Source organism: Rattus norvegicus, chromosome 7 (genome assembly GCF_021556685.1).
Source record: "Rattus norvegicus strain SHRSP/BbbUtx chromosome 7, alternate assembly SHRSP_T2T, whole genome shotgun sequence".
Lineage (NCBI taxonomy): Eukaryota > Metazoa > Chordata > Mammalia > Rodentia > Muridae > Rattus > Rattus norvegicus.
In genome coordinates, this window is record NC_141540.1 from 134709206 (window position 1) to 134734000 (window position 24795).

Genomic DNA, 24795 nt, shown 5'->3' on the forward strand with positions numbered 1-24795 from the left:
AAGGGCCTCAGTGTGCTGGCCTATTATGTAACGTCATGGGTGTCTTTGTTTAACTTTGGGTTTGTTTCCTCAAAATGAAGAGTGTTGGTGTGCGTTAAGGGGAAAACTGACAACAGGAAACAGAAAACACCCAAATCGCATGTTATTTAGTTACCGTCCACTCCTGCCATTATTATTTTTCTTTTATAAAAACCCCCTTTAGGTTTTTTATTTGGGCACAGAACTTTAGTTTTGAAAGCTGTTCCCTTACACGTAACGTTTAATTTCCACTCCACACTGGTACTGTCTATTCTGCATAAGGTTTCATTACGTGGATGTCCTGGGGAATGATCAGTGGTTTTGGTCATACTTTAAAGGTGTTTCCAGAGTTATTTTGAAAATAACAATGACAACAAAGAAAAACAATAACAACAACGACGACTACACACAAATCAACATCATCAATAAGTGGGGGTCTTTCCCTAGTCTGTTCTCTGGATATGCGTAGTTCACACCGCTAGCTTAGAGTGGGCTTCATCTTTCCCGCCGGGCCGTGCTGATGTGTTCTCTCCAATTTCACAGGCCACAGGTCAAATCATGTCTATGATTCTGGGAGAAGTTGAACATCTCCTTCTAACGTCTGTCTGTGTTTCTCCCACCATTTTGTTTTTGTCCTAATCACTAACGCTTTTGAGACCAAAAAGCAGAAGCTTAACTAAAGTTAAAGTCCTGTTTACTGCAAATACATTTCAAGTTTGTTTGCTTACTTTTTACCTAGAGGTTAAAAAAAGAAAACAGTGATGCGATCGAATTAGCCTTCACTATTGGGGTCAAAAAGACCACAGGTCAACAGGACAAAAGAGCACGTTCCCATGATATATTTGAGAATTGAACATACAGCTAACAATACAGGCTGCTAGCATAGGCCTGTAATCCCAGTTACTCAGAGACTGTCTGAGGCAGGAGGATGGAGAGGTTCAACAGTAAATTCAAGGCCAGCATGATCCACTTAGAGAGGCCCTGTCTCAAAGGCTGGGGCGCTAACTCAGGATCATCAAGTCCCAGGTTTGGACCCTGGGCGCACAGAAAAAAACAGTTACAGAAACTAAGTTTGTTTGATTAAATTCATTGGAAAAATGTAGACTCTACCATAGTCCAGATTATCAAAATATGTCTAAAATGCATTAAAAAGTTACACGTAAAGGCACTAATGCATAAGCCTTAGCGTATAGAAGGGGATGCCGTTATACATTTGGGTGGAGTGGTGTGTGGAAGAAAAAGAAGAACGAGGAACCCCGTTCTTCTAACTCCAACTTAATAGTAATAGTGCGGGAGCTGGCTCATCTCTGCCGCCCTCAGGATGGCTGTGCTTGCCTCTTCCGTTTTCATTTTCAAACCGCTACCTGCACAGAAGCAATTCTCCGACTTCCTTACTTAATTGATTAGCTAAATACAGAACGCCTGCGGCACACCGATTCTGTGTTAGGCAATCAAGTGATGGCGTACACAGCCCCCTGCTGTGTGGAGAACAGGGAAGGCAAGCATTGCAAAGACGGGGCGGTCACAGGCTGTAAGATGTGCAGAATAGAGGAGGTTAAAGCGGCAGGGAGGGACAGGGTGGGGGACTGTGAGTCACTAGTCACTGGGGTCTGTCTGCGAAACCTTCCCTGAGAAAAGGGCACTTATTATTTATGTGATTGAACTTGCATTTGTTTCAGCTGTTATAAGACATAAAACTGTGCCTATTTATGGGGTATTTTTGTGATGTTTGACACCCGTGTGATGATAAAAACAGGTTGAACACCTATTTCCTCATTTGTTATTTCTCTGTCATAAAAACATTCAAAGTCCTTCTAGCTTTGTAAACACACACATGCACACGCACACACACACTCACACTCACATGTACTCACACTCACACACATACATACACACTCACACTTACACACATACACACTCACACACACTCACACTCACACGTACTCACACTCACACATACACATACTCACACATATACACACACTCTTACACACATACACACACATTCACACACACACTCACACACTCACACACAGTCACACATATACACAGCCACACACACACTCGTACACACATACACACAGTCATACACACACTCGCACACACACACTCGCACACAGTCACACACATACACACACAGCCACACACACACTCGCACACACACACACACGCACACACACACGCGCGCACACACACACAGAGTACATCATCATTGTCTACAGTCACTTTACTGGGCATCAGCACCCCGGAGCGTCTTACGTCTATCCACCGTGATGGATAGACCTGTTGATCAGTCTCTCCCCAACCGTCCCTCTCTCCACACTCTCAGCCTCTGCCCTGGTGCCCTCACCGTTCTGCCGTCAACCTCTGTAAGATCCGAGATTTTAGATTTTGCACATAAGTGAGACCATCTGATAGTTGTCCTCCCGAGTCTGGCTTATTTCCCTTTGCATAATGATTTCCAATTGGATACACGTGCTCAGAAATGGTAGGATTTCATTCTTTTAAGGGGCGTGTCAGTGTGCCGCGCTCTCTTTACTCATTGGTCGATGAACTCACATTGTCTCTATTTCTACCCCACTTCCTTTACTTGTCTGTTGATGAATTGTCTCTATTTCTTGGCTCTTGCGACTGATGCTGTAGCACATGTGCAGGGCCAGCTATCTTTTCAACACGCTGATTTCGTTTCCTTTGTTATATCTAACCAGTAGGAGAATTGCTGGATCCTTCGTTCTGTTTTCAGCTTTTGGTCCCCATTTCAAACAGTTTTCTGTAATGGTTGTATGAGGTTACACCAGTCTGCATGGTGTGCAAGGGTTCATTTTCCTATGTCCAATGGCACTCGTTTTTTTTTTTTTTGTGTTTTTAATACTCAGCATTCTTGTTGGAATCCCATCATATTTTGTTTTGACTTGCATTTCCCTGTTTATCAGTAATGTTCAATAATTTAACACTGGCTCTCGGCCATTTCTACGCCTTGTTTTGAAATCTATGTAGATCCGTTGTTTGTTTTCAGATAGTGCTTTGGGGCATTTGGAGTTTCTTATATATTCTGGTGACACTCAAACAGAGACTCCAGAAGAAAGAAACTCAGTTCTCCAGGGAAATGCGTTCCAGGTGGGCGAGAAAAATGGAGCACCAGTGCTCCTGTGTTTGACCGCAGCATAAAGGTAATGAGTACTAGAGACCATGGCAGAGATGGCAGTCTGTGGCTCACATCGGAAGATGAGAGCTTAGAGGACTTGAAGGTGCTGTCCTAGTTCTTGTTGATGAACCAGAAAGTATGTACAGAGGCAAAGGAGGCTCTTTTCTACCTGTGTTTGTTTTCGCTATGCAGCGGGACGTGCCATGAGCTTGTTTTCTGTACACGCTCTTGGAATGCATTTATTTTATCATTCACTTTGGATCCCTTAGAGTGTGGTCTCGCCCACCCCTTCTGCAGCTGAATTCTTGTGGCTCCTTCTGTTCCCAGCATTGGCACTTCCGCCTCCAAGTACACGCCCACTTCTAACATCCGGGGCTCACGGGAGTATAGCGTCCCATAGTCCTGTGTCGGTCCTTCCTTTCTGATAAGAAGGGAAAGTTAGAGACGACAAAGTCACGTTCTTTTTTTTCCTTCGTAAATCCTAGCCTCACGTACTGCTAGCTGCAGAGTGGTACGGCTTTTATTTATGAACTAAAATACACAATGACCAGATGAATGGATGAAGGGCACTGATTGAAGGTGCTAACATGAAGAAACAGTGGGGCGGTTTGCTGGACTTGGGGGGACGGAAGCAGTTAACGCTGCATGGAGGAGCACGCGGCTGTGTTAGGATGGGAGAGGCTGGGAAGTCAAGATGGTGAGAGGAGAAAGAAGTGGCGGGGCGGGGCTCCATGGTGGATGAATGCATAGGATCAAGGCTGCCCTGTGGAGAGAGTTCCTCATGTCCAGAGAGCACATCCTTTGGTTCCCACTGAGGAAGAGTAGCTTTCCCCCGTGTAACTCCAACTAAAAAGGAAACCTTTCCATCTCATAGGCTGGCACCCGATGCATGTCTTGCTCATGCTGCCGAATTTATCCATTTGCTTTTTTATCACTTTGTGGGGTTTTTGTTTTGTTTCATCAGTAAATAATTAGAAGGGCCAGGCTGTGAAGATTGTTATGTTCTTTACCATCCATCAGGTTTCTAATGAGAATAAGAAACTTCAATCTGTTAAATAATCGCTTTAATTTTAACGTCATTTTTTTTAAAAAGTCGGTTGGTTTTTTACATCAGTGTGTGTTAGTCATTGGTGACCAGAGCCTTTTCTACATCAGGAGGACAAGTTACCTAGGTGCAATGATACGTACCAGTAATCTTAGCACTCAGGAGGATTCTGAGTTCAAGACCACCCGGGCTACATAATCAGACCTTATCTCAAAGAAAAAAAAAAGAAGTAAAGAAAGAAAAACTAACTTTCTGTTGCTAATGTGACTGAATTATTTCTAGCATTATCGTGCAATATAGCAATATCACATATTTGCTATCACCATTAAAGATGTTCCCAGGACAGATAGACCACTTGGAACAATGAAATTTACACCTTTCCCCCCTGATAATTCTAGTGGTTTTTATTATTATTATTATTATTATTATTATTATTATTATTATTACTATTATTATTATTATTTTAGAAAAGCCATGGTATATGCAAATGTGATTATTAGAGATTGCGTGCTAGAGAGAAGAGTATGGTTCTCTTCTTCACACTGAAACATTTTAAAAGAGAAAGATCAAGCTGTCAAACAAATTCCTGCCCGTAGAACCCCTTGGTGAGGAGCCATTGTATAGACTGGGAACATGAACTGGGAGCAGTTTAGAAAATATGTGTATTGAGAATTATAAAACTGCACTCTAGTCTTCAAGTTTGGTTTTGGCCTAGAAATAGTCTCTTCCTGATGGCACAGATCTCTGTTAGAGTAATCAAGGAAGTGACCCTCTACTGTGGACTGGTCAAGTCGAGATCAAGCAGCCCGGGGCCGATCTGCCCTCTCTTCCTCTCACTGTCTTTCTTCCTGTCTCCTCCTGAGACATACATGCAAATCTGTTCCAGGACGGGGGTCCCTTCTGCCTTTGAACATTTTTGCACGGAGATAATCAAATGACCACAAACACCTGGGCTTTTAATGACATCGAACTTGACATTAAGTCCCAATGAATAGGATGGATTAAGTCGGGGAAAGATGATAGGAGTCAAGGGATTCCCAAGGATAAATAACGTACAAATCCAGACTTCAGGATTCTCTGTGGCTTGCTGTTGAAGCTGAGTGGTCACTGTGGGGGAGTACATCAAGTGTGACCAGGAGCCACTGTGGTTGCAAGTGTCCTGTGAGGCGTCATGCTCCATGGCCTCTCCAGAGCCTATGAGCAGGCAATGCCAGGATAAAGGAATTGGCAGCCATCTTGTTTTGGGCCTCTCCTGGAGCAGGACACATAGGGCAGAGTGGTAGGTGCAGTAGGAGGTTAAGATGAAGATGTGGAAGATGAAAATATCATTGGTAGCATAGCTAACTCATAGGCGCCATCTTCGGATCTCACCCACACCAACAGGTTAGCAACAGTTTTCGTAAAATTAAGACAACTACTGGGCTGAGTGAGATGGTGCACATTTGTAATCCACGCTCCTTTGGAGGTTGAGACGGGACTGCGGACCCTGATGAAAACATGCAAATACTTGCAGAATATCTCTGCTCTAGGTGGGGGACTCATTTGTTTCCTCTCATTGGGATGACTTTGTCACAGAGTAAACTTCCCTGTTTCTAACAACAGAAAGTACAATACATGTTTGGGAATGAAGACTTGTTTTGTCATCTTTAGTAAAGATGGGACCATTCGTAATGGATGAAATCTAAGTTGACAAATGAAATGTTATGTTTGTTTTCTCTTTCTCAAACGACCACTGGGATCCAATGGTGCATTGTCTGCATTTTTTAGCTTTTATAAAAACTGCTTGTCATGGTTCATAGGCAGTTATCGCAGAAAGGATTGATAAAAATCAATGTGATACTGTGTCTGCATATGCAGACATTCATAGAGGTATAGACGTGAGGAGTCAATCAAACACATGGAGTGCAACTTAGAAGGAAATCTGGGCTTTGGTTGCGGGTTTGTACTGACTGCTTTGAGAACAGGACTGTTCATTTGTCCTGCTGTAGGAGAGCAGCTGAAATTTATGATCCACACATCTTCTCAGTTCTGCAGGTTGAGAGAATCATAACCGACAAACCCAGGCAGGCTTGTTGGTAAGGGCTGTTTTTAGTACCTTGGGGATGGGTCCTAGGAGGACAGGAGCACTGTATCCTCAGTAGGCAGAGGATCAGAAAGAATTAACTTCCTCCTGTCTACAAGGCCCCTAGTTCTATCCACCGGAAAGAAGACATACAGCTCTCACACCCCTTGGGACCATCATACTGAGTGCAGTAGTCTTAGCACCTTTGTTCTGGAGCGAGGCATATCAAACTGTGGTGCCTCAGAGGGACAGGAACAAGAAGGAGTGATGCAGCTTCCCGTCCAAGCCTTGTAACTGTCATCCTAAAAATTAATTTATCATAATGCATTGAAATCTATGTAAAATTAAGCACTTTAGAGAAAATTAATGATGTAAATCAAATAATACATGCCTCCCAAGAATTTGGATTCCAGGAGAGATGTGAATGCTGCCAACTGCATGCTGAGTCCTTTGAGCTTCTCTTGCAGCTCAGCTTTTGTACTCTTTCTTACCCTCCTTCCAACCTAATGAGTCCTGAAAGAAAGGATACACAAGGCATACAGGAATGATTTTGACTTCCTCACAAAGCCCTGTCTGCTTGAGTCAGTTTCGAGGATACAAATCCTCCACATTGCTTCGTTCAGTCTGGAACGTTTGGCAAGACCTTCCACAACAGAAACAGATACTTGCCATTGGATGAGTAAAAAGAAGGGGATGATTTATCACATCGTGAGTCTTTACTACTCTTTGCTACTCTTTCCATCCAAGATTTGCTTCTGCGTTGGGGCACATGACAGGCAGTTGGGAGAATGTGGAGGGGAAGAACAACAACTTCCTGTTGGTTGCTGTTTGAGGTACTGTCCATTTCGCTCTCTCTAGCCACTCTGAGAAGTGTGCCCAACTTTTACCCTTGCCATGTTTTGAACAGAGAGGAACTAGTCGACCTGGAGGGGTATCATTGACTTGGCCATGGTCAAATAGCTAGTGAAGAGTGGAATTCCAGCTTTTGGCCTAGTTATGTCCCACTACCCTTGTCACTTGCTCCCTCTGACCCTTAAGGGATTTAACATTCATGAAGATAAGCACATATGTAAAACTTTGCCACTATATACTGTGTAATGTCATTAAGAGTTCTCTTAAGAAAACGAACAAAAGAAAGATCCATTCTATCTGGAGTAAATAAAGACGCCTAAGATAGGGGCTGGGGATTTAGCTCAGTGGTAGAGCGCTTACCTAGGAAGCACAAGGCCCTGGGTTCGGTCCCCAGCTCCGAAAAAAAGAACCAAAAAAAAAAAAAAAAAAGACGCCTAAGATAGAGCTTAAAATGCCTTTAAAATTATTTTTATTTTATGTGTATTTTATCGCCTGTATATGTCAGTGTACCACAAGTGTGCCTGGAACCAGAGGCCGGAATAGATATGTTAGATCTATTGGAACTGGAGTTGCAGCCATCAGGTGCCAAGAGCCATCCAGTGTCCTCCGTAAGAGTAACAAGGACTCTTAACCTGTGTGCAGCCCTGGAAATGCAAAGATACAGCATTTCATACACAAGTGTTCCAAAGAACCATGGGCAGAGTTTCATGACGATCAGGAGGGTCTTGACACGGATGCATGACTTGACTTTCAAGGCTTAGGAACTCCAAGCTGGTATTTTCATTGTTCAGCTCAGGAAGCATGCAAGTTCTAAGCCAAAGTGCCATCCGTTCACGTCTCCAAGCACTTCATTTCTTACTACCCGGCGGTGTGCTGAAGGCTTACGTAATGTTTCCTCAGCTTGTGCAGGGTCATGTGTGCGACAATAGTTCTAGAACAGCTCTTGTTCTGGTCCTGAGACTCAGTCTGCTAGGACCAAAGTTCAGTTCATGCTCTAACCACTTGTTTACTCTTGTGTGTTACCTGCTCTGCAGGTTTCTCTATTAAAAAAAGGAGAATAATTATTTTCCACTTCAGAGAGCTGTGAGTACGGAAAAGAGGCAAATGTCACACTTTCGTATGCTAGTCATGGCTCAAGTAGAGGTGTACTACATCCTGGGCCCACTGATGATGGGCTGGTGGGGAGGCTGATGGATGTCAGTTTGAAGGTCAAAAGGTAAATTTGGAGGCTATAGCAGAAGCTGGTGTGGGGTGGGGGTGGGGACTGAGGACCAGACCTAAGGTACCTCCTGCAAAAAACAAAACAAAAACAAAAACAAAAAAAACCTCAAAACAAACAAAGAAACAAAAACAAAGAAAGGTTTTAAATACTGCTACAGGTTTTAAAAGCTTCTACAGGTGAGAAAGAAGGGAAATAAATGCATTTTAGTGTCTCCAAAGTAAAGCTTCTTTTCCTTCATTCATTGGCTTTAAAGGTCGAATTCGTAATGGTTTGTTCCACTGTCAAAATTCTATAAATATACCAGATAATTCTACCCTTTGCACCTGTCCAAACACCAAGGAAGATAAAAGGGAGCAGAGGGGAGCCCAACCCCTCCCTTTCCCTAACGAGGCTCCATTGATTTTCGAAAACAACTGAGAGACAATAAATTGCCCCAAATGCTGCTTCTTCCAAGACCAGGCTTGTTACTGGCCTGTGCGTTCCCAGCAGGCTCAAGGTGCTAAGGTCCACAGCTGGACCGCACAATGCTTTGGCAGCTCTGAGGATATATAGGGCCAATTTCCTTTGTTCCCACCGGAGCCTTGGGAGTTTGAGGTTATAGGCTGTTGGCCTCACGACTAATTTGGTTTATTTATTTTGTAGGTCAATGACCAAAACTGCTAAACCCTCACAAGGGTGCTCAAGGGGAGGTCAGATGTTGTCCACAAACCTGAGGCTTAAGTTAAGGCTGGGTTGGGGGACTTTCAGGGGCCTGCCATGGCCACCCTTACCCAGTCAAGGGGAGTTGACTTTCTGCCAGAGGTTCCTCTATTCTGTGTTAGACTTTACCCAGAAGACGGACAGGTTTCTAAAGACTCCCGACTGTTGTACTGTCTGGTGTGGGGCCTACGAGGCTCGAGTGGCTACGGCGGGCTTGAAACGTGGCCAAAACTGAGAAGTGCCACAGATACAAAGCATACTTGGGTTTCAAAGCATAGTACTAAAGGGAAGAAAGAAAATGTGTCACCTTTCGAAATATTGGTTGCAATGGGAAATGCCAGGGCTTGTACATATTGGATTATAATATTCAGACTAAAGGGATGGGGAGATGGCTCGTTGGTTCAGAGCACACACTCTTCTTCCAGGGGATCTCAGCTCGGTTCTCACTCCCCGTGTCAAGTGGTTCTCAACTGCCTACGACTGCTGCATATCAGAGGGCACCCCAGCTCACACGGACACCCCACACACACACACAGATACACGCTTACACAGATAGTTAAAAACAAACCAGGCTGTTAAGAAAATATATAGAATTAAAGCTAGTTCCTTTCTTCTTGGTTTCCCAAATAGGCTGGGTGAATAACTTAAAAATTCTGTATGTGATTTGCGATGTGTTTTCCTTGAAAAGCATCCCATTGGCAGGAGACCGTTGGGTCCCTTTGTTTTGAAGGGCTTGCCTGCCTGGTAAATCTGTTAAGTCCATTACCTTAGTCTTTCCAGTGGTAGATCCATTCACCTGCATTTCCTCTTGGGTGATTCTCATTGACTAAGTCGGCGAAGGCGTCCACTACAGGTATTCCTGGCTGCTGTTATTTTAGAAGACTTCTGCTCAAAAGCTAATATACATGTTCTTGCTTCAAGTAGACTCTGAGAGAATACCCAAGGGGTTTGGGATCAATGATCGACTGGTTTTGGTTGGCTACCATTGACTGGGCTAGGATCTCGTTTCAACATTTAAATCTAACACCAAGGAAGAGGGCAAGCAGGGACAGAGTTGAACGTTTACCATTTGTTGGTTAAGATGTGACAGGAAACTGGTGCTGTGCGCAGGTCATGGGGAGCTCTGGTGAAGCTTCCTTAGGTTTGGCGCTCTCCAAACAGGCAAACTGGCTCTCACTCCAGGAACAGGGTTGGGGGACATTCTCTCAGTGGGCGTTAACCAACAAAGAGGACAAAATGGCAGCACCACACAGGGAACCTTTTGCCAAGTATTTTACTGACCTACACCAAACATACTCTCTGTCTTTCAAAATTAACCCAGGCAAAGTTTTAGATAAAATGCCTATTATTTCTAATTACCATGAGGTATGGAATCTAATATTCCATTATAGTCATATTTCTGATATTCATGTTTGTAATGTGTTTTTTAATTCACACACACACACACACACACACACACACACACACACACACCTGACCTTGAAATACTTTGAAAAAAAATTGTCAAAATGATGTTGGAATTTAATCTTTATAACTGGGTTACTTAAAAGTCCTTTTCTTTTTCTTTGTATCAAACATGATAAAATTTGACACAAGTTAAAATCATTTGGGAACAGGAACGTCAACTGAGAAAGTGACTCCATCAGATTAGCAGGTTATTTTCTTGGTTAATTACTAGTGTCAGAGAGCCAGGCTCACTGTGGGCTGTGCTACCCTGGGCAGGCAGTCCTGGGCAGTATGAGAAAGCAAGCTGGGGAAGTCATGGAGAAAAACCTTGTAAGGAGTACCCTTCCATAGCCCCTCCATGGTCTCTGCTTCAGTTCCAGCTTCCAGGTTCCTGCTTGGGTTCCTGTCCTGACTTCCCCTCACACTGCACTGTTATCTTACAGAGTAAGGTAAAACAAACACTTTCACCCCCAAGTGGTTTTTAGTCACGGTCTTTATCACAACAGTAGATGTGCAAGGAGCAATATCTTATTTTTAGGGCCTTGGCTCCAGACAAAGTGACGGTCTTGCAGGATGACAGTCTTGCAGGATGACGGTCTTGCAGGACGACGGTCTTGCAGGATGACGGTCTTGCAGGACGACGGTCTTGCAGACCTGGGTAAATACTGAAGTGTATCCCCTGAGCCGTGACTGTAGGGGACCAATATTTTCAGTATTTTAGGGGCTTCTCGTTTTGTAGAGAAAAATGTGAACAATTAATCTCTAAGATTTTTGTTTTTTTTTTCTAACTGTTTCATGGTGGTCTTAGGAGATAATGGAGCAGCTAAACTATTTCATTTTTAACTCTCATAATGAGGCAAAATATCTGATTTTGTAGTTTGAATGTAGTCTCTGAATTAAAACTTAATTGTGTAAATTAGAAAATTTTATCAAGTGTTCGAACCATTTCTGGACTCACAGTCAACCTTGGAATCAATGCCAAGCTTATAGACTTCATGGCCAGAGAATAACTCGTTGGGATACACCAGGGATTGTTTCCCACTGCAGTTTTACCAGCTAAGGCATATCGTAATAGTCCAGAGGCATAAACAGAAATGCTCTCAAGCACAAACTTTCCCTAAAACGAACCAAGAAAATGCTTGCTTTGCTACACATCTGCTATTTCGGTTGTGGCAATTTCAGCTACCAGTGATTATATATTTAATTAGGACTGCCTTTAGCAATGAAGATAATTTACAGTTTCACAAGGCATGGATTTTCTAAAATCCAAATTATGTTAATCTTTCAAACTTCTCAGAAAACACATGACCAAATTCTCCAAAGCACAGCTATCCACTTCCTGGATGGAAGAATCTGATATGAATGATGTGTTTGAGCTATTTTTGAAAAATTTATGGATGACTTTTTCTAACTATTTTAAAATCTTTGTCATTTCTATAACTGAGCTCAGTTACATATTCAGTGAAAACCTTATTCTTTTAGAGAGAGTCTCTTATAATTTTTAAAAATATTCTGACCAAGAGATTCCTTATGTGCCAAACAATAAAGAAATCTCAAGATTGAAATAAATCATATTCACTTATCACACACAGGCAATATATAAATATATACATAATATATATAAGCATATACACATATATAAATATTGATGTTTAGAGAATCGAAATATAATAAAACCGTATTCAACAAATTAGTGTCAGGCATTTTAATTTTGTCATTGGCCGCAGAACACTTAAGAGTTTTGGTGCAAACTCTCACAAAGAGTACTAATTATTACCATGTACCAAAAATGTAGAAATGTCAGCTAGCACGGCAGTTACATATAGGAATGCTGACCTAACTAACTGTGCATTTGCTGCAGTACCGTTTCGGAGGAGTCACAGCCTTAGACATTGTTGGCAGTAGTGACCTGCCAAGTGCTGGCTTTCCAGCAGACTCTGCCTCCTTGTAAATCTGGTTTGAATGATGCAGAATGCACGGCATTGCTCCCAGTGTGAGAGAAACTTCACTAAGCTTCTGGTAAGTGTCAAGACAATTCTGCAAGAGATCTTTACAGTGAGTACAAGCCTATAAAAGAGACACATCCTAAACTCACCCTGCATCTGAAGATACCAAAATAGGAAGAAGCTAAAATCAATGTTTTAGAAAGAGGAATGAATTAATGAACATTAAGGCAAAGCTAATAGAATAAAACACAGAAAACCAATAGGAAAATCTATCAAGGGTGGTTAACAACTACAAATTGATATCACCTGCTGTTCCAAAAGAATGCAGAAAAACGCCAGGCGACTGTCTCGATAAATGTGAAACAATAGTTGACAGAGTTTGGCAGCTCATCTTGATAAAAACACTCAGTAAAAATGTAGAGAGAATTTACCCCAACAAATAAAGACCGTACATGAAATGAGAACCCCAAACTAACAACACACATGCGATTACAATGGTATAAAAGTAATAGGCTACGAACAAATTTAAAAAATGTAAAGGACTTGCACATTGAAGACGTTATGGAAAAGACGCTCATCATTGAATGACTGCATAAAGAAACATACGCAATGGGATATCCAGACTAAAAACAGCATGTCCTACCATAGGTATCCGTGTGGATGCACAGGAAGGATACCCAGTGACTACGTGAAAAAGCCAGCCACACAAGGACAGACACAGTGCACTTTCACTAAAGGGGAGTGGCTAAGATTGTCCAGTTCGTAGAAGCAGAAAATGTGAAGTGGTTGCCAAGGACTAGTGCGATGAATGGGGTGTTGTAGCCCCATGTCCTCACTGGACAGAAAGTTGGGATGCTCCCGGATCACCCACCATCTCCACAATCCCAGCCATCACCAGCACACAGATCCCTTCTGTGTTTTGCCTCTCAGGAGGGACATTTGTAGTTACGTATCTATGACTGATTGATTCTCAGCATTTTGAGTCCTTACTGTAAGCCATTGCTTGAACTATCTGCTGTATTAATCTTACTGCAGTTCTAACGTTTTGTGAAAAGTAGAGCTTTGTAATATTTATAGTGGAATACGCCAGGCTATGCGGATTTTCTTTACCATAAGATATGATAAATCTGTTCATCTAAAAAAAAAATCAGCTGCAGAGTTCTGCACACCTGGACTCCAGCTTAATTGCCAGTGGGTAATGTCTCCTTAGAGGAGAAATTGGGGTGTATCTTCCATTATGATATATTGAAGTGCATTTTTTAGAAAAACGTTTGAAATTTGTTGCTATATCAATTATTTACATATCATAAGGAAAGAGCTCTTATCTACTCACTCTTATGAGGACAAAGGGAGAAATTTTTCTCTGGTCCTAATTTAAAGAGAAAACATTGTCTTCACTAGCCCATTGGTTTCTTTATATTTTATGAACCATGTGTGACATTTTGGCGCTCTCGCTCTCTCTCTCTCTCTCTCTCTCTCTCTCTCTGCTTTCCTCCTGACTTCTAGCAGACATGCAAGGCTTTGCACATCTCGTTATGTTTCAATTTTCTATTTTTCTACCCTTTATTGCTCTTACTCCAAATTCCTACTCTTAGCTCACAATTTTATTAGTATTTTTAACATTGTTTTCATGCTAACTACTTCATATCCTTTGTGGAAGGAAGAATGTCTTACTTGCATATCAAAACAATTAGATCATTGATCAGAAAAAAATAGTTCAATGGAGACGTTACAATGCTGAATTGAGAGGAGCGGGTTGCTTACTTGTAAGTAAGTTCCAATCAGGCATTCATAGAACTAGCTTTTAAATTTTAATTTTTTTAAAAAAATTACAATATCATTTCATCACTTCTGTACCTTTCATTTCCTCCTTTCAGCCTGATCCATGTCCACTTTCTCTAAATACCCTATTCCCTCCCACATTGATAACCTCTTTGTCTTTAGTATCCAGAGAGAGAGAGAGAGAGAGAGAGAGAGAGAGAGAGAGAGAGAGGACAAATAGTAAATACAATCATCTGCGGAGTCCACTTTTGTTGTTTATGTGTAATTACAGGATTAACCAGTTTGTATTGGTAACCAGTGGAACGAGTGGGGATTCATCCCAGGGAGAGGCTAATTCTCCCTCTTTCAGAAATTATTTATGGCCTGTAGTTATTTGTCTAGGAGTGGGACTCCATGAGATTTCCTCCCTTCCAATAGGTCTACTGATTCTTTCAGTGTTCAGAATTAGTTCATACAGAACGTTCTGGAAGAGGTACACACAGGTCAAACTTCCCGGGTACTCTGCCTCTTACAATCTTTCTGCTCCCTCTTCCATGATGCTTCTTATTGCAATGAGTAGAGCTTTTACCTCTACATTGAGGAGAAATGGGAATAGTAGAAATCCCCATCTCCTAGTTTTAATAGAATTGCTTTGAATTTTACTCCATTTAGGATAATGTGGACTATGGACTTGTCATAGTTAACTTATCTTAGTTAGGGTTTCCATTGCTATGAATAGGCACCATGATCGGGGCAACTTTTATAAAGGACAACCTTTAATTTGGCCTGACTTACAGATTTAGAGTTTTATTCCATTGTCATCATGGCGGGAAGCATTGCTGTGCACAGATAGGCTTGGTGCTGGAGAAGGAGCCAAGAAGTGAGTTCTATATCTGGATAAGCAGGCAGCTGGTAAGCATTCAAATCTATGAGGCTATGGGCCGTTCCCATTCAAACCACCACCATTTCTCACCCCATCTTTTTTCTTTCTTAGGTTTTTCCTATCTTTCAGGGTGGTACCAGATATTTTCCTGCCATTTCCAAACACGATTTTTCTCCTCTCCCCTCCCAAAGAGATCCAGACATTCACAAAGTTCTGGTGACAGATTTCTTGTGTCCCTTATAATAATGCCACTATAGTGTGACCCACCAATAAGATTTCTTCCCCTGTTCATCTTGATGATTTCTAAGCATTGCCCATTGATAGAGATACTACATATGATAAAAAAAATAGTTTTCGAATTAAAAAAATAGTTTTAGAAAGTCTTCCCTTGAAGAGAAATGTAGTTTTCTTTTAACCTCCATACTACCAGCACACATTTAAAAACTAAATCCAGTAAGTTTTTCACATTGCTTTCTGGAACATTTATATAAAACATAGATAGAAATGTACTTTTATTTACATTCTTTCCATAATTCATGTGATAAATGCTATAGTGATTTAGTTATATAAACCTTTGGCTGAGATTTGACCTTTATGAAGCAGAAACTTAAGGGTTCTTTGCAAAGTCAGTCAGATGGTGTTTTAGCTGAAGTGGACACAGGTGAAAGGCCAAGGCAGACTCATGGAAGAAACATTTTGCTATAGCAGACACAGGTGAAATACTGTTCGCTAAAGCAAACACGTGGAAGGGTACATGATGAAGGATTCTTTGCTAACGACACACATGTATTAGTCCACCTTACATTGTGGAGTTAAGCTACATTTGTCGGGACTCCATAGAGAGAAACACATCAACAAACTTCTGGTGGTGTGCTGCACTTTCTTACCACTTTTGAGGACTTGGGCTGATTGGCAGAGTGATGTCAGCTGAGACAGATGCACGTGCTAAGGCCAGCAAGGCACATGCTGTAGCAAGACCTGTGAAGGACACATGATGTTTGGAGAGAGTATAAGAAAGGATTCAACCGACAATGGTGTGTTTGTGTGTGTGTGTGTGTGTGCGCGCACGCTGAACTAGGCTTGCTTATAGAACTCGCTGTGCAATGCTTGTTGGTCTCACATCTTAACTGATCTTCGCTTCCCTGAGAGAGAGACACAGCAGAGAACTTTTCCTGGTCTCCCTCTTGGTTGTTCTTGCTGACTAGTCCCTAGGCTGAAGCCTGGCTATCTCTGCTAGGTAGTGCCACCACTACTGATATATGTTTGCTATCCCAACTCTACTGAACTGGACTGCTGTTGTACCTGTGAAGTGTTTGCAAGTGGATCAAGCTGCTGCTGCTGCTGCTGCTACTGTTAACGTGTGAACTGAACTGCCAATTTCCAGACAACACAGATGGGAGTTGCTCTAAAGAACCTTTCTATACAGTCCACTTCTCTGGTATCCTTTCTTTTCTACTACCTCTGGTGGGTGGTGGGCTATAAGGTAGGTTAACGCTTCTAAGACCCACAGTTAAAAATAGGCTTTGAGGGGTTGGGGATTTACCTCAGCGGTAGAGCGCTTGCCTACCAAGCGCAAGGCCCTGGGTTCAATCCCCAGCTCCAAAAAAAAAAAAAAAAATAGGCTTTGAAAAAATTGAAGATACACCTATAGACAACAGAAAAGCAAAATAAGAAAGCTTCTTATAAAGTAAAGCTTACTATAGGGAAAGCTTGCGTGCTGTTTACTCTTAAAGCTTGATTAATATTTCTGAGAATCGTTGAATGCAGCCTACGAGGTTCATGGGGGAGAGGGGTTCCATGATGTATTGCAATTACAGAGGAGAGCTGAATTCCACGTTAGCGATTGAATTCTAATTATCCTGCATCATGTGTACATAATGAGGAAGCAAAGAATGTGGGTAATTGGGTAGTTCTGCTGAAAATGAAATTCTGATCATCTCTCTATCTGGTAACTGGTAAATGTGTGCCTCACATTCCCAAGGCACATCTTCAACAGAGTTGGCTAAGGCTTTTATAAGCGGCATTTTCTGCTCACCATGCATCTTCCCTGTCTATCCATCACTGCAAACCTTTAAAAACAACATCAAACCTTTTTTATTATTACTATTTCATGTGCATGGGTGTTTGACCTACATATGTTCCATGGTGAATGCCTAGTGCCTGCAGAGGCCAGAAGAGCATTGGATCCCCTAGAACTATAGTTACGAATGATGGTGAGTTGCCATGTGGGTACCGGCCGAGATTTTAACCTGCGCCTTCTAGAGGAGTTGCCAGGGCTCTTAGAGGCTGAGCTGTCTCCCCGGCCCTGTAGCACTGCCAGAGTTTTTGTCATAGAAAGAGTAAAATGTTGGTTATGCGGGCTGCACTACAGAAGTCGGCTTGCTTCTTAGAATTGTGGTCAGGCTAGGTCTGGATAGCATTGACCTGTTTGGTATTAGAATGCAGAAGTAGGACGTTCTATTAAGCACTCTGGATGAGTGTCATGTCGAGAAGTCAGGGGATGGAGCCTTTTTAGGAAGCTGAGTGGGAGACCTTTTGTAGCGCGAATGTTTCTTGTACTTTGAATTGTAAGCATCCCTCTAAGGCTCCCTCTAAGGCTTGATACCCACTATGATATTGTTGGGGGTGTAAACTTTAGACAGTGAGTCTAGTGGGAGGCTTTTGGGGTCATTGAAGGTATGTCCTGAAAATGATTCTGGGACCCCAGTTTCTTCCCTGCCACAACAGTGAGGTGGATGCATCCCCTCCAGGTTGCTCCCATCATGGTACACTGTCTCCTAGCCAAGGCCTAAGGTTCCTCTTCCGTGGACAGAGCCTCCTAAGCTGTAAGGCCCGAGATAGCTTTCTCTCTTGATCACCTGATCACCTCAGAGCTTGTCTTAGTAACCTACGGCTGTTCATCTCAGCACTCGTCCTGACCTGAGGCTGATCGATGATCTCCGCCCTCATCCTAGTAACCTGTGGCTGCTCACCTCAGTCCTCATCCTAATCTAACAGCAGCACAGCTGATGCGTTGAGGTTTGTCCTTAAAGACTGACAACCCCTGTGGATTCTCTGAGAGAGAACAAAACGGGAGATAGCAGCTAAGCTCATCACAGTTAAACTTTCGAATAAAGAAGTTATGGCTCCCAAATGTTGGCACTTTGACCTTAGCTTGGTAATGAACCGGATGGACTCATTCACTTCCGGCTCAGATTGGTTAGACACAGAACGGGCAGGTGTCCACCACTCCGCTGGACGTTTTTATCTGTTAGAGATTCTTTGGGCACTGGGGAAAGGGAACGGGGAGGGAATTCAAGGAGGCAGAATTTAAAATGAAAAACACATGACATCGGAATTCCCTGCGGAATTCAAGCCGGCAACGCCAGGCAGGAATGTGCCAGTGTTTGCCTTTGCTCAGTTTGGCCTCACTGCTGAGATGGCCTCCTGTTAGATTGTCCATGAGCAACGAGAAAGTCGGGGCTTGTGAGGAAAAGTTTTCTGTATTTATCCAAAATATAAATGTTTTGAGATCCTATGTGTGAGTGTGAAGTGTACCATGAATTTGTTAATGCCTGTTGAGTTCACATGTGTCCTTCATTTCACTTGTTTCAAGATGTCAAATTAGAAGGCCATTGGTTTCTACGACCCTTCCATCTCCTACAGGGCAAAGCCTGCAGAGTGCAAGGCATGTATTTCTAATTCAGATGTGGAAGATTTGCTGCAGATGGCTTCTGCCTTGTTTGCAGCAGATGCTTTTTTTTTTTTTTTGCTAAAATTATTTATATTGTTAACTAACACGTATTATCTCATATGACAGAAACAGCATTTAGGAAGAAAACAAGTCAATTATCCATATAAAAATTAATCTGCTGAAACTAGGTTTTAAAAGTAAGTTAAAACACAATCCCATGCCCACAGCATGAATTGCTACATTAACCTAAAAGTTAATTCATTAAAAACATTATGTAACTACTATATCCTTTTAGTATAAATATATATGATGGCCTCTTCTGCTGATATTTTCGCCTTGAAGTTTTCAATCAAATAATATAATTTTTATAATAACGGTGCTAAGCTAGATTCATTGCTTACTATGGACTAACTGGACCACTGAACTCTGGGATCTTGTTGGAGGATAAGTCAGCTGTGCCCACACAAGCAAAAAGCTACCTTTTTCATTCTTAGGTTCCGCGTCAGCCAAGAACAGTGAGAAAAATTAAAACAAATTCACACACCTTTATTTCTCCACCCTCACCGCGGCTTGCTTTTCCCTGGCTGGTCAATGCTTGACGGAGCACTGACCATCCTTCCAGGGTGGGTGCAGCTGTCACCTCCCCCAGACAGCCTTTGTTCGAGGGAACCAACATTCCTTCCCTTTCTTCCTCTTGCCCTAGGTCATATAGCATGGTAACATCTGTGACAAAGGTACTCTGTCTGCCGCTTACAATGAGGTGAACATGGTGCATTACCATGCTCGTGGCCCGTTGGCTGGTGTGCTCTACACTACACAGAAAGTGCTGTGGACCTGAATAGTGACACATAAACCAAATTGATGGCCTTTGGATGCAAGTCAAATGAAAATACTAGTACTTTCCATCTAGCTTGAGAAAATAAAATTTTTATTTCAATGAGATGAACTTTTATTATCTTCATGTCCCGAATGATGAGATGCAGGCCTGGAGTGTAGTTTTATTTGCGTTCTCTTCCTGTCCCGGCTCTGGGACTATAGAAAAGACCACAACTCAAAATATCAACGGCATTCATTTCCAGTCCCTGTGCCAGCTGCCTGCAGAGGCTGGCTCTACGCACTACGGCGTTACAGTCGATCACTTGTCAGGAGGCCACGGATGCAGCAGTGCCCAAAGCAAATGCAGTCACCAAGGGAGGAGTTCTTACATGAAGGTTTAAGATGAACCTTACATAAAGTGTCTGCGCAAAAAGCTTTCCTGGTGAGGCTTGTATTATTTTTGCTTTTGGTACGAAAGATGATGAAGGACAGGAGGGGACCTTTTGAAACATAAGCTATGCATAAGGAACTCTAATACAGTGTTTTTTAACTTTTACTTCTGACTTTCCTTTTTGGGTGTGCAAATGTTTCCTCTCAGGTTGATATTCATTCTTGTAATTGTAGGAGATTTATTTTCATTAATTTATTTTAATTGACAATCAATAGTGTATATTTATTAGGTAAAGTATCATGTTTGGGCATGAACATAAATAGAAATACTCAATTAAAATAACTAATAAATCTGTGGCATCAGCAGCTGACTACTTTTTGTCACGAGATGTAATAAACAATTGTATTCCTTCAGCAATTTTGAATTCCATGCTGTTGGTAGCTGCAGATCACCAAACTTCATTCCCTCTCTTTGTAACCCGATCCACAGGTCTGCTGCTGACCGCATCCTGCCTCCTTCTCTGAGTAGGTGTATTGTATGTGTATGATTTTTCACTTTACATGTATGATCTTCTGTCCCCAGGTATGTCTGTGCACCCCATCTTGAGACTGGGTCTTACTAAGTTACCTGAGATGGCCTTGGACTGACTGACCCTGCAACCCAGACAACCTTTGAACCAGTGGTTCTTCCTCAGCCTCTGGCGTAGCTGGAATTACAGGCTGTGGTTCCTGGACTGTGTCAGTGTGAAAAGAGCGCTGAGCTCTGCTCTCTGACTGTGGATGGGATATTATAAGCAGCTTGAAGCTTCTCCGTCCTTCACTCTCCACCGTGATGGACTGTGTACTTGATCCATGAGTCAGAATCAACCCTTTCTCCATTGCATTGATTTTGTCAGCATACATTTACCACAACATCAGAAAAAATAACTAAGGGCATCCATCCACCCATTCATACATATTTAGGCTACTTTTATGAACTGCACAGTTTTTACCTTCCTCGTTGTGACAATACATATATTTGTCTAAAAATTATTATGTAAACAAATATCAAGCAGTGATGGTTAATATGTATCATTAACTTGACTGGATTGAGAATCACCTGCGTACTTCTGGGTGTCTGGAAATCTACAGAGGTTTAACTGAGAAGGGAAATAACCTGGGTATAGGAGGCACCATCCCAAAGGCTAGGACCCCAACTGGGCATAAAAAGGGAGAAAAGAGAAAAGGAACCTAACACCAACTTCATCTCTCTCAGCTTCCTGACATTGGGTGCCATTCAATCAGATACGTCACACTCCTAACACTTTCTTGCCCTGATAGAATCTAACCTTTCTGATAACATTTCTGTAACTGTAAGGCAAGACAGAGCCTTCCTTTTTCTGTCTGTTTGTTTGTGGTTAGGTATTTTGCCAAAGCAGTGAAAAAAGTTAAATAATACAACGTCTTAGTATTATTTCTTGTTAGTGTTATAAAATATCCCTACAAAAGCACCTTAAGGAAGAGTGATTTATTTTAGTTCACAGTTTCAGGTTACATCCATCCATCCTCGTGAGGAAGTCATAATGGCAATGAGCTATGAATTAATCCATTCTTGTGGCAGAGAACTGTGGATTACTGCGTGTCTACTTGGGTTCAACAACTTTTCTCTACTTATATACAGCAGAGAATCTCCTGCCTAGGGAATGGTACCACCTATAGTGAGCAGGTCTTCTCATCTCAATTACACAATTAAAGTTAGATCCCATAGACATCATGTATACCAACCAAATCTAGGAAACCTCTCATAAAGCCTTTCTTCCCAGATGACTCTAGATTTCTTTTTTCAATTTGGAAATTAAAACTAACAATCATATATTCTATCTATCTCTCTATTTCTCTATATCTATCTATCTATCTATCTATCTATCTATCTATCTCTCTATCTATCTATCTATGTAATCTACCTTTATCTAAATCCAAAATCAATATTTAAGCTTTCTAAATACAAACTCCTATGCCCTAATAGTTTTTTCGGGCTTTCCAAAGATCTGAGACAATATTTGAAGTGTTTTCATTAGAATTCCAGCTGTTGGCTGTGGATATGGAGAATAGAAATATTTGGAAGGGTTGGGATTTCACCACTGTCATAAAAATAAACTTGTCTGTCATGGTCAACAACCCCCACACAACTCTCAAACAAAATCAAATCTGAGGACAAGGAAATAAAATGCTTAAATATTTGTGACATTATTCCTGGGTAGACATGAACACATGTCCACTGACTCCAGAAAGGGAACTGACAACAAACCGAAGTGTGGATACCAGCAAAGTCCATCGTGATGAAACAATGAGTTTTGTTACTGACAGGACTGTGAGTGATGGGTTACTACAGGGGAAGAAATGACTCAAGACAGATGCATCACCAGAGCTGACCCCATCACAAAAATTTGGAAGCCTGACATATACTGAACAGCCTGTAGGTAGCTCAACAGATTGAGAGTGTCCATTCCAGGTAATTCAATTGATCTGACCCTCTTCCAGGCAGATTGCCTAGTCTCTGATTTCTCCATAATGCAGGGATGGACTGAATCTTCTAAGCAGCTGAGTTTTTCTAGGAGTCTTTCAGCAGTACTTACTTGGGAAGGGGAGGGGCCTAGTGAATTTTGATCAGATTTGGGAACTTCCTGAAGCTATTGAGTTGTTTACTTCCTCAGCTTAATGAGCTTTCCTCCAAGATGGAGTTTTTTTCACCTCCTCTTAGAACATTCTGTAGTTTTACTTCCCTGTTTATATCTGTTTTTAATGGGGGAACTCTAAGATAGGCGGCTTTAATCTCTGAGAAATCTGCCACATAACAGATACAAGCAAAGAGTGAAGGTTTTATTAAGAAGCCTCTTAGTAAAAAATACAGCGTGCAACAAACTGCTGCTGCCATGTGTTGAGAAAGCACTGGGTAGCAGAATGGTGGGAGGTAAGGATCCAGCATAGAGAGTAATTAAACCTACATGTTGGATCTAGGGAACACATGCCTCAAACTCTGGGCTGGGGGGTAGTGGCTTGAGACAGACTGAAGCAATCAACAGTGAGGGGCCATATAAGATTGGGGTTTTGGCTGGGATAAGTCATTAAATTCCTTTGAGAATATTAATGGAAACCCTTGAACGATCAGCCAGCTGTAACCTAGCCCTGTAATACAGCTCAGTTTCAATGATAGGAGATTTTCTTTATATACAATGTGGGAAGTGAATTATAGGTGCAAGGATGGAAAAGAAGATATGCAGGGGATCCTTGTAATTATCAGAGTCTAGAAAGGTAGACGTTACACCTAGAAGATCAGTGAGCAGCACTCGGAGGTCAGAGACATATGGTGCTAGAAAGTGATATTAGATGTGGGAGTTGAAAGAATGGAGAATGGCTTAAGCAGGTGATGGGAGCAATGGGGCAGCTAGCAGAAATCTACAGAGACAGCCGAGGACAGAATTGGCTAAAATGGGTAATCCTGGCCATGTAAAGTAACTACAACACAATGGATTTGAAACCTTAGCCATAGTGGTTGGCCCAGAGAGGGTGGTGGACTCATTTGGGCAGAAGGTAGGCCATTCAACCAAAGCTCTCTCCTTAAGTTCATAGAAACTGATGAGCTCACTCACCCGTGAACTTGGAATCAGCAGTGCTTTAAGACCGAATAGTGTTGGAGGATCTGGCAAAGGAGATTTGACCCAGGTAGAAGCTGCTACCCCTGTAGATTCATCTTTGGGGATCTCTGAACAAAAAATTAGAAAACACGTTGTAGCTTTTAAATACTTTAAAGCATTTTAAAATAAAAAAAAATTGGGACACTATCACAAATCCATAAAACAAAACTTCAAGGATTCACCCATGTATTGCTTTGTTGGTGAGGAATTGAGAAGGACGGTTATACCTAGGGATGCAGAATCACCTGAGGATGACACTCTATGCAAGCTTGCTTTCCAGCTAAGCCTTGATGCGACCTTAATCATCTACCATTAGTTTTCTTCCCAGCTCATGTAAATCAAAACTTCCCCCACCAGGAAGAGAGATGGTGAAGCAAGCCCTTGAACCCACACATCGCATTCTAATGAAGACACCGACTCTCAGAGATCCTGAGGGCTTTTCAGAGTCTCGGTCAGGTCTTTGAAATCCTAGCTGAAGATGCCATGTGATTTCAAGTAAGGGCGCATTTAGATGACATGTATCCAAGGATGACTTCACGGTGCTTAGAAGCCCGTGTTTTGGGCAACTGTCTGGGCTACGTGAAGTCAGGGGAAGTTCATAGAAGTCACTGTACAAAACAAGCTTTGATGTTGATTCATCTCTGTGGTTTTAGGTCTTCTCGGAAGACTGAAGAAAAGAGATTCTGCAATACGTGTAATAAATCCAGGAGGCTGTTTGACTTAAGTAAGCCGATTAAAGAACAAGCACGATACAGTTAAGAGACAAAGGTAATTGCAGGTATTGCAAAAGAGATGCTTGCATTGTACAAGTATGCCTGATGCCATTACCTTAAATGTCAAGATCTCCCACGCAGAAATGGCAAGTAGTCACAGGTGAGTGCCTGATCTCTAATTGACTAGTCATGGCTGCCTGGAGAAAGCATTAAGTAAAGGCTGCATCTGGGCTCACTGGTGTATTAGAAGTCAGAGTTCTCTGATACACACACACACACACACACACACACACACACACACACACACACACACACGAGAGACTCATTACCCCTATGTCACAAGACCTTGAATTAGTTTCTTAAAACAAACCTCTTGGGTTCACTTGCATTTATTCCCATTTATTTTCCCTATGAATTTTATGATTTTATTTTACTCGTAATTTATTTGTC

The 24795-nt window shown here is 42.0% G+C and overlaps 1 long non-coding RNA gene across 11 annotated transcripts in view; it reads right to left on the reverse strand.

Moving 5' to 3' along the window:
• Positions 1-24795, reverse strand: part of LOC120093714 (uncharacterized) — a 112885-nt gene that overhangs the window by 52846 nt on the left and 35244 nt on the right. For 3 of the 11 annotated variants that reach the window (XR_015624959.1, XR_015624963.1, XR_015624957.1), the window contains 3 exons: positions 23588-23700; positions 15967-16057; positions 10554-11179 (listed from right to left, as the gene is read on the reverse strand). This is a non-coding gene — a long non-coding RNA (uncharacterized LOC120093714). Of the gene's footprint in view, positions 1-10553; positions 11180-12181; positions 16058-19659; positions 19785-23587; positions 23701-24795 lie in introns of those variants that run through there. The other 8 variants (XR_015624960.1, XR_015624962.1, XR_015624961.1 and 5 more) reach the window with 6 other exon arrangements.